We start from the raw sequence: 10,060 nt of genomic DNA, 5'->3' as shown, positions 1-10,060 counted from the left end.
CAAGGCTGTTTGAGACATTCTTTGAATTCTGGGTTGAGGAGGCCATATCTCCACAGTTGTTGCACTTTGTGTGCCTGCAGAATTAGCTCCACGTGGACACTGCTAAGGCTCACTGCTTGCACCTTCCCCAGTGACAGCTTGAGCTGCTCCCGGGCCTACCTGAGCCATAGCTGGGGTGGCTGATGAGTGCAGTGCCAGAATATTGGGAGCAAAATCCTGAGGGGGCCCTGGAGAGTGAGCAGCAAGATCTCCCAGGCACCTTGTGCCTCTCTTTCAAAACAATTCTGCCCTCAAGGCCCTGGCGTTCTAGACCTGGAATGGACATAGCATACTTCAAGATCTCTGAAATGCCTTTGGGGTCATTCTCCCATTGTCTTGATGAATATTATCTGGATTCTCTCTATCCATACTAATCTTATCAAACAGTAGCTTAGCAACACTCTTGGTTTTCTCTTCTAAACACACTTTTCTATTGTTTACAAGGTCAGGCTGAAAACTTTCAATTCTTTATGTTCTGCTTCCATTTCAATTAAAGATTTCATCTTGAAATTGTATCTGTCTGGGTATTCATATCTTACTGTAAACAACTACAAGAAGCCATGCAGCAACCTCAACATTTTTCTGCTTAGAGATTTCTTTTGCCAGATATCCTAGTTCATCACTCTTAAATTCTGCTTCCCAGAAAGCCCTCAGATATAGATACAATTTGACCAATTTTCTTTACCACTTTATACTAAGAATGGCCTTTCCCCTAGTTACCAGTAAGATAATCCTCATTTCTAGCCAAGACCTCATCACAATGGCCTTTACTGCCCATATTTCTACCGATATTCAGTACACAACAACTTAGATAATCTCTGTGACTGAGGTTCCCTCTACAGCTCTCTTCTTCTGAGCCCTCACCAGGATCATCCTTAATGTTTCCTTCATAGAAATATGGCTTTTCCCAGTATTCATTTCAAAACTGTTCCAGCTTCTATCCATTACACAGTTCCAAAGCCGCTTTCACATCTTTAGTTATTTGTTATAGCAACACTCTACTTTCCTGGTGCCACTTTCTGTCTCAGTCCGTTTTGTGCTGATATAACAGAATACCACAGACTGGGTAATTTGTAAATAGCAGAAATTTATTCTCTCACAGCTCTGGGGACTGAGAAGTCCAAGATCAAGGTGCCAGCAGGTTAGAGCCTGTTCTCTCTGCCTCCAAGATGGTAACTTAAATGCTACATCCTCTGGAAGGCAGGAACACTATGCCCTCATGTAGCAGAAAAGCAGGAGAGAGAACCCCTCCCACCAGCCCTTTTTTTTTATAGCAGCATTAATTCATTCACAAAGGCAGAGCCCTCATAACCTAAACACCTTCTATTAGGTCTTACCTCTCAGTAATGTTACAGTAGGAATTAAGTTTCCAATATATGCTTTTTGGAGAAGTCAAAAACGTTTAAACCACAGCAATTGTTCGTAGGAAAATTTTCATGAGGCCATAGAAGTACGTTTCAGGAGAAAATGGTCAAGTACCAGCAGCAAGTACCATAGGAGTGTTGAATAACCTGCTCAAGTGGATGCCTTTCAGACCTGTTTGTGCCCAGTCTTGTATATACCACTTTAATTTTATAGCAGAATACTGAGGAATATATTCACTTTCTGATTCAGTTGATCAGTTAACACACCAAGTTTATAAGGGGAAATTCAAGTCCTATAGTTTCCTTATATATCATGCAAACACTAGAAAAGAAAGCTGACTCAGCTATATTTGATGAGAACAACAGAACTCTGAAACCAACACCTAATGAGAATATAACAATAAAGGAAAATTTCAGGCTAATATCTGTCATTAGCATAGATGCAAAAATCCTGAATAAAATATTAGCTACATGCATCCAGTAATATATAAAACAAATGATGACTAAGTGAGATTTATACCAGTAATGGAACCTTGGTTTAACATTGAAAGTCAACCAATGTATCTTATTATGTTAGCTGAATAAAGTGGGAAGCCACTAATAGATGCAGAAATGGCACAGGATAAAATTCAATGTCTGTTTTGATTTTTTAAAAAAGCATACCAAACTAGGAATAGAAAGGAAATGTTCTAATCCATTGATTTTACAAACCAAACATCATATTTTATGGTGGAATACTGAACTTTTTCTCCTGAGATGAGAATCAAAACAAAAGTGACCGCTATTTCCATTTCTCAAAATGATACTAGAAACCCTAATTATTTTGATAAGTCAAGAAAATTAATTTTAATATATAAAGATTGTAAAGAAGAAGTAAACTCTGTTTTGGATAACATGATTATGTATATAACGTATCAAAAAGAATCTACAAATTATTATAAATATTTAAATAGTTTGATGGGCACGTTGGCTAACACCTATAATCCCAATACTTTGAGAGGCCAAGGCAGGAGGTGCACTTGAGGTCAGGAACTTGAGATCAGTCTGGGAAATATATTGAGACATTCATCTCTACAAAAAATTTAAAAATAAAAAAATATAGCCAGGCATTGTGGTGCACATTTGTAGTTTTGTAGTGCTAGTTACTCAAGAGGCTGAGGTGGGAGGATCACTTGAGCCCAGGAGTTCAAGGCTGCAGTGAGCTATGATCATGCCACTGCACTCCAGCCTGGGTGACAAAACAAGACCCTGTCTCGAGAAAAAAAATACAACAAAATATTTAAGTAAATTTAACAAAGTCTCTGGATAAAGCTTAACATATAAGAATGAATCATATGTCTAGCAGGTGAGATGCCTGAAAGTACAACACTATGAGAATCCAAGGGAGAGGATCACTTGAGCCCAGGAGTTCGAGATCAGCCTGGGCAACATAGGGAAACCCCCATCTCTACAAATACATATTTTTTAATTCAGGCAGGCGTAATGGTGCAGGTCTGTGGTCCCACTTAGGAGGATGAAGTGGGAGGATTACTTGAGCCCAGAAGGTTGAGGCTGCAGTGAGCCATGATCACACCACTGAACTCCAGCCTGGGTGACAGAATGAGACCCCAGCTAAAATAAATAAATAATGGCAAACAATGGTAAAATGTTTTAAAGGATAATATCATTTGCAATAGCATAAAAAAATGAGCTGTACAGGAATTCATCTAATGAAAGATGTTTAAGACCTCTCCTATGAAGCATTGCTGAAAGAAATCAAAGATAAATAGATAAATGGAGAAATACATCATGTGCATTGATTTGGAAAGTGAATATTGTTAAGATTTCAATTCTCTGCAAATCAATCTAAGATTCAATGCAATCCGAATCAAAAGCCCAGAAGGGTATTTTTGTGTAGAAATTGAAAAGTTACACATAAAAGTTATATGGAAATACAAAAGATCTAAAATAGGCACGGACAAATTTTTGGGATAAAAAGAACAAAGTTGGCAGATTACACACCCTCAAATTTTCAAGACCTATTGTAAAATTCCAATATTTATATGTTATAGTGATGCAAACACAGACAAATGAATCCATGGAACAGATTAGGAAGTCGAGTAATTTATAAACAATTACCTGAATTACAACAAAGCATCCATTGCAATTTAGTGAGGGAAAGAATGGCCTTTTCAGTAAATTGTTCTGGGTCACCAGATCTATGCTTCATATTACATACAAAAATTTGTTTAAGATGGATTAAATATGATATGAAATATGAATTAATAAAGCATAAGAATATCTTAAGGACCTTCAGGCAAGGAATAATTTCTTAATCAGGACACAGAAAACAGTAACCTTAAAAGGAGAAATTGACAAATAGTACTTGATAAAAATTAAAAGCTTCTGTTCATCAAAAGGCACCATTAAGACAGTAAAAAGACAAGCCACAGATTTAGAGAAGACATTCACTATATATATAGTGTTTATATAAGTATTACGTATATATATGTACATATATAATATATACATGTATATATGTATATATTCACAATATATTCACTATATATATATACACACACATATATATATCTGACAAAAGAATCATATCTAAAACATAGAAAAAATCCTACAAATAAATTTTTTTAAAAGACAGGCTACCTATCTTCATAAAACAGGTAAAAACAGACTACCTATCTTTTCAAAAAATGGGTAAAACACTTAAACAGACCTTTTACTATATAGAGGACAAACAAATGGCCAATAGGCATATTACAAGGGGTTCAGCTTATTACCTATCAGTACATGCAATTCAAAACCATAGTCAGATACCGGTACACATCCATCAAAATGGTTAAAAATAAAAGAACCGACAATATCAAGTGTTGACGAAAATGTGAAGTCACTGGGATTGTCATAGGTTCCTGGTGAAGGTGTCAATTGGAAATCCATGTGCCAGAATCTACTAAAGCAGATCATATGTGTATCCTATAATGCAGCAGTGCCACTCCCATGTATATACCCAAAAGAAATGAGTGGTCTTGTCCAGGTTTAAGGCACATACAAGAATATTCATAGCCTTGGGGATATTTAAGATATCCCCAAAAGGCAAGAGGATTGGTTGAGTCCAGGAATTTGAGACCATCCTGGCCAATATATCAAGGTTCTGTCTGTTAAAAAAAATATTTAGCCGAGAATTGTGGCATGCACCTATAGTCCTAACTACCTGGGAGGCTGAAGTGGGAAGAATTGCTTGAGCCCAGGAGTCTGAGGTTGTCATAAACCATGATTGCACTGCTGCACTGGAGTGAGAGCCTGTTTCAAAAAGAAAAAAATGTTTTAAAGCCCCAAACCAAAAGCAACACAAATTTCAGTCAATGGGAGAATAGACAAACTGTGATACACTCATACAAAAACTTCACAGCAATGAAAAAGAATGAACTACAAGGCAAAAACACGGATAAATCTCACATTAATGTTCGAGTTTAAGAAGCCAGATGTTTTTCAAAGTCTGTTGCACAATAAGGTAACCACAGTTAATAATATATATTTCAAAATTGCTTAAAGAATTTTCTTTTTGAGATGGAGTCTCACTCTGTCACCCAGGCTGGAGTGCAGTGGCATGATCTCAGTTAACTGCAACCTCTGTCTCCTAGGTTCAAGCAATTCTGCCTCAGCCTCCTTAGTAGCTAGAATTACAGGCATGTGCCACCACACCTAGCTATTTTTTTTTTGTTTTTGTATTTTTAGTAGAGACAGGATTCCACCATGTTGGCCAGGCTGATCTTGAACTCCTTACTTCAAATGATCCACCCACCTATGCCCCCCAAAGTGCTGGGGTACAGACATGAGCCACCACACCCAGCCCCAAGAATAGATTTTTTAAAATTCTGTGCAAAAAAGTAAGTATGTGAGGTGATGCGTATGTTAATTAGCTTGATATAAACATTCCACAATGTGTACATATTTCAAAACATCAAATTATATCTCAAAAATATATACAATTATTATTTGTCAAGTAAAAAGTAAAATTTAAATTTAAAAAGAGGCCAGATGTTAATGAATATGTATTATATGATACCACGTATATGAAGTTCTATAACAGACAAAAGCTATTTATAATCATGACACTCACTATAGTGACTACCTTTGGGGAGTATTGACTGGGAATGGACAGGAAGGAGCTTTCTGGGGCACTAGAAATATTCCATTTTGATGTAATTAGCGGTTTGCGAGAGTATACTTCTGTAAAATCAATCCAGAAGTACACTTAAACTTTATGAACATTACTTCATGCAAATTATACATCATGTTCTTAGAAAGACAGACTGTCAGTCCAAAAAAAAATAAAATCCAGTTATATGCAATGTACAAAAGACACATCAACATGAGGATTCAAAAAGTTTGAAAGTAAAATGATGAGAAAATGTGATATCGGCAAATATTTACTAAAAAAATTAGATCTATTTTAATATCAGAAGAAAATAAAGGTAATAGAGAAAAACTGAGTCACTACATTAAGCCCCTAACCCCTAACATTTTCTGTCTTTTTTTTTTTTCAGGGGAGAGTTACTTCTTGTTTTCTCTATTTTTTGTTTTGTTTTTACTGAGTTTACGGGAGAGGGAAGAAATTTGGGGATAAATGGAAGGGAGAAGGTGAGAAAGAAACACAGGTTTAGTATGAAGAAGACTTCTCATGTAGAGCCAAATAAGATAAAGAAACAGATTTTAGTTCATGTTGTTAAGTAAATATATGTCTCTGCCTGAACTTTTTCATTATGATATCCTGACAATCATAAACTACATTTTTCTAAGAAATTTGCAGACTGGGTAAGCCAGAGTCTTAGAGGGACTTCCCAAAACCTGAGAGTTTAACCAATACCAAAGCCTTACTATTCGTTTTGCTTCTGCAAATAATTACTTGAAGAAAAATAAGTTTCCAGCAGGGAGTTGAAAGAATTGTTCTCCTTTGAAGATAAGACTTATGAATATCCCATAGAGGAGGCAATTGGAAAGTAATGAGGTGAAAATGGATTATATTCTCACTTCTATGCCACAGGAAGGAAAAGTTTCCTTTATAGGAAATTAATTCACACCTTCACTTCCTCACGAATGGATTCAGAATGGGGATAGAGACAAGCTAAAAGGAAGAGGAAATTTTATTTGGTGACTCAATTTTAACCATCTACTTTGTGTAAGATTTTTTTTCCCAGTGCCAGTGGTTTGGGTAAGTGCTTACTATATTAAATATATATAGTTATCCCTAGGAACTTAAAATATACTAGGAATTTAAGTATACAAATAATAAAAAACAGGCTATAATGTCTTTTGAGAATAAATTTTATTGTATATATTTAAGGCATACAGCATGATATTATGAGATACATATATAATAAATGGGTACCACAGTGAATCAAATGATCACATCTATCATTTCACATAGTTACTCATTTTTCCCATGTGGCAAAAGCAGCTATAACTACTTGTTCAGAAAAATTTCTGAACATAATACGCTATTATTAATTACAGCCCTCATGTTATACATTAGATATTCAGACTTCTTCATCGTGCATATTTGCTACCTTGTGTACTTTGACCTACATCTACTCATTTCCTCTCCCTACCTTCTCCAACACCCCTGTAACCACTATTTTATTCTCTGTCTCCATATATATGACTTTTTTGTCAGATTTCACATATGTGGGATCATGCAATATTTTTCTTTGTGTCTAGCTTACCTAGTATAATGTCCTCTGGTTCATCCATGTTGTGGCAAATACAGGATTTCTTCCTTCTTCCACAATGGCTCAATGATATTCCACTGTGTGTGTGTGTGTGTGTGTGTGTGTGTGTGTGTGTATGTATCACAGATTATTTATCCATTCATCCATTGACAGACACTTGGGTTGTTTTTATATCTTGGATATTGTGGATACTGCTGCTATAAACCCAAAGGAAATGAAATCATCACCTCAAAAAGATATCTTCACTCTCATGTTCATTGCAGCATTATTTATAATAATTTATTTCAAAGGATGTGCAAAAGTACTATCTAGGTAGCACAACTGGAATGGCAGAGTACAGACCTTTATAAACCCACCACTCCATAAAAACAATGGAAACAATGACCAAAATGGTCAAAATAATCTTTTGCAGAACTCTAGAAGTAAATACCTGTGAGGATCTGAGGAGTATTTACTCAGAAACTCCTAATTATTTGTAAGGACACCAGGATTTGTAGTGTTATAACTTGACACACTCAGCTACTCACAGACCTCTCTTAACAACTCCACAATAGCAAAAATGTAACCCACAAAATGAGACAAAATATTTGCACATCATATATCTGATCAGGGACTGGTAACTACCGTGTGTGTGTGTGTGTGTGTGTATACATATGTGTGTGTGTGTGTGTGTGTAACACAAAGCTCACTAATAAAAAGCCAAATAACCCAATTTTAAAAGTAAATCAAAAACTCTAAATAAACATTTCTTCAAAGAAGATATACAAATGGACAATAAGTTCATGAAAAGATGCTCAATATCATTAGGTATCAGGGAAATGCAAAACAAAACCACAATACCCACTAAGATGATGGTAATAAAAAATATAAACAATAACAAGTGTTGTTGAAGATGTCAAGAAATTGGAATCCTCATGCATTGCTGATGGAAATGTAAAATGTTGTAGCTACTGTAAAAAGCATGGTGACAGTCTCTTAAAATAGTAAACATAAGTTACAGTATGAACTAGCAATTCCACCCCTGGGTATCTAGGATATGTCAACACAAAACCTTGCACAGGAATGTTCCTAGAAACGCCAAAAAGTAGAAACTATCCAAATGTCCATCAGTGGATGGATGAATAAATAAAATGTGTTATACTCATACCATGGAATGTTATTCTGCAATTTAAAAGAATGAAGTGTTGATACATGCTACGACATAGATGAATCTTGAAAATAGTCTGCTAAGTGAAAGAAGCCAGACTACAAAGGACCGTATAATGTAGGATTACATTTATATGAAAAGTCCGGAATAGGCAAATACATAGTAGATTGGTAGTTGCTAGGAGCTAGGGCGAATAGGGAAGTGGGAATTGACTGCTAAAGGGAAAGGGGTTTCTTTTTGAGGTGGTAAAATTGTTCTAAAGTTGTGCAGTGATGCTTGAATAACTGTAAATACACTAAAAACCACTGAATTGGTTTTTAAATGAGTGAAATGTATGATACGTTAATTACATCTCAATGAAACGTTTTTAATAAGCACTATTTGATGTGAACAGTATGGTTGCCAATTCGAGACCTCAGAGGAAGTATTTGACTGACAAATCACTTCCTGGTTGCTCTAGATTACTTCTGCTCAAGTATTAAGCAAGGCAAAGATTCAGATGGGGAAGTTGGTAACTCCCAACGACTTTAATTCCATTAGGTTTACACTTGATCAGAAGATCTGACTGCATAACACAGCCAAATTTAATCCTACTTGACACAATTTATTGCTCCTACAGTCTGCTATCCCAGGGTCACCAACCAACCCCTAAACTGTACGGATAGATGCCTCTCAATACCTCAAACATTATCTAATCTGTCCCCACCTCATACTCTCAAATAAGTGGCTACCTAATTTCCACTGCCTGGGTAGGAAAATAATGCTTCTCAAGCAGAAACTATATGACAGGCACTGACACATTTAATTCCTAAATCAATGCTGTGAAATATGTATTAATATCATTTCCACTTTACAGATTAGGAGTCTGAGTCATGGAATGGTAATTTTGCCAAGGTCACAAAGCTAGTCAGTAGCATGATTAGGATTTGAGTCCAGACTGGTGCCGATAACGATGTGCTTAATCAAAATGCGACGCTGTGTTCCAAGAAACGCCTTTTCACATCCTTCCTAGTCATTCTTCCCAAGTTTTATACATTTGCAGTTACCTAGTGAGGAGCAACTCTGTGTCTTATTCACTTTGTTTCTATTTGTATCCCTCCCCCACCACCCAACATAGTTTTCATATCTTTAAATTCACTGCTCTGACCAGAGCCCATCATTGTTCACCCAGTCTCCTACCTTTGTAGCACAATGTAGCAATTCCCAGTTTGTAGCACAAAATTCTGTGCAAAAATTCTATGCAAAACTGAGCCCTCCCCCACCTCTAACGCAGCTGTCCCTTTCCAGTACTTCAACACTCCCATATTTTCCAGTACTCTTTCCCACACCAACAGCCACCCACATCACCATAAAAGAGATCAGACCAAGGTAGGTATTTAAAGATTATGAGAATTTGGAGGAAAATAGATAACAGAGTTATCAAAGTTTGTGTATAGAAGAGAGAAAGGGGGAAAAGGGGAGAAGTGGGGGTAGAGAGGGAGGGAGAGAGCCAAGAAGAGAGAAAAAAAGAAGAGAGGAGGGAAGAGGGGGGGGGGGGGGGAGGGAGAAGGGTTGATATAGGGAATGGTCAGAACTAAGCAAGTTACTTAGAATTTCTTTGTAATGCGATAATTTTATGTTTATTGTCTAGCACTCTCATTACACTGTGAGCTTCATAAGGATACGGATCATGTCTATTTTATTCACCACTCTCTATATATACTTCTGGGAGAGAATGGGAGGGTGGAAAATTCTGTCCTGGCACATAGTAAATACTTGATAAATATTTATTGAATCAATTATGATGA

This window comes from Sapajus apella, unplaced genomic scaffold (assembly GCF_009761245.1).
Source record: "Sapajus apella isolate SASKATOON/1434 unplaced genomic scaffold, GSC_monkey_1.0 scaffold73, whole genome shotgun sequence".
In the NCBI taxonomy this organism is placed as follows: Eukaryota; Metazoa; Chordata; class Mammalia; order Primates; family Cebidae; genus Sapajus; species Sapajus apella.
Note: the sequence above shows the minus strand (reverse complement) of the source record.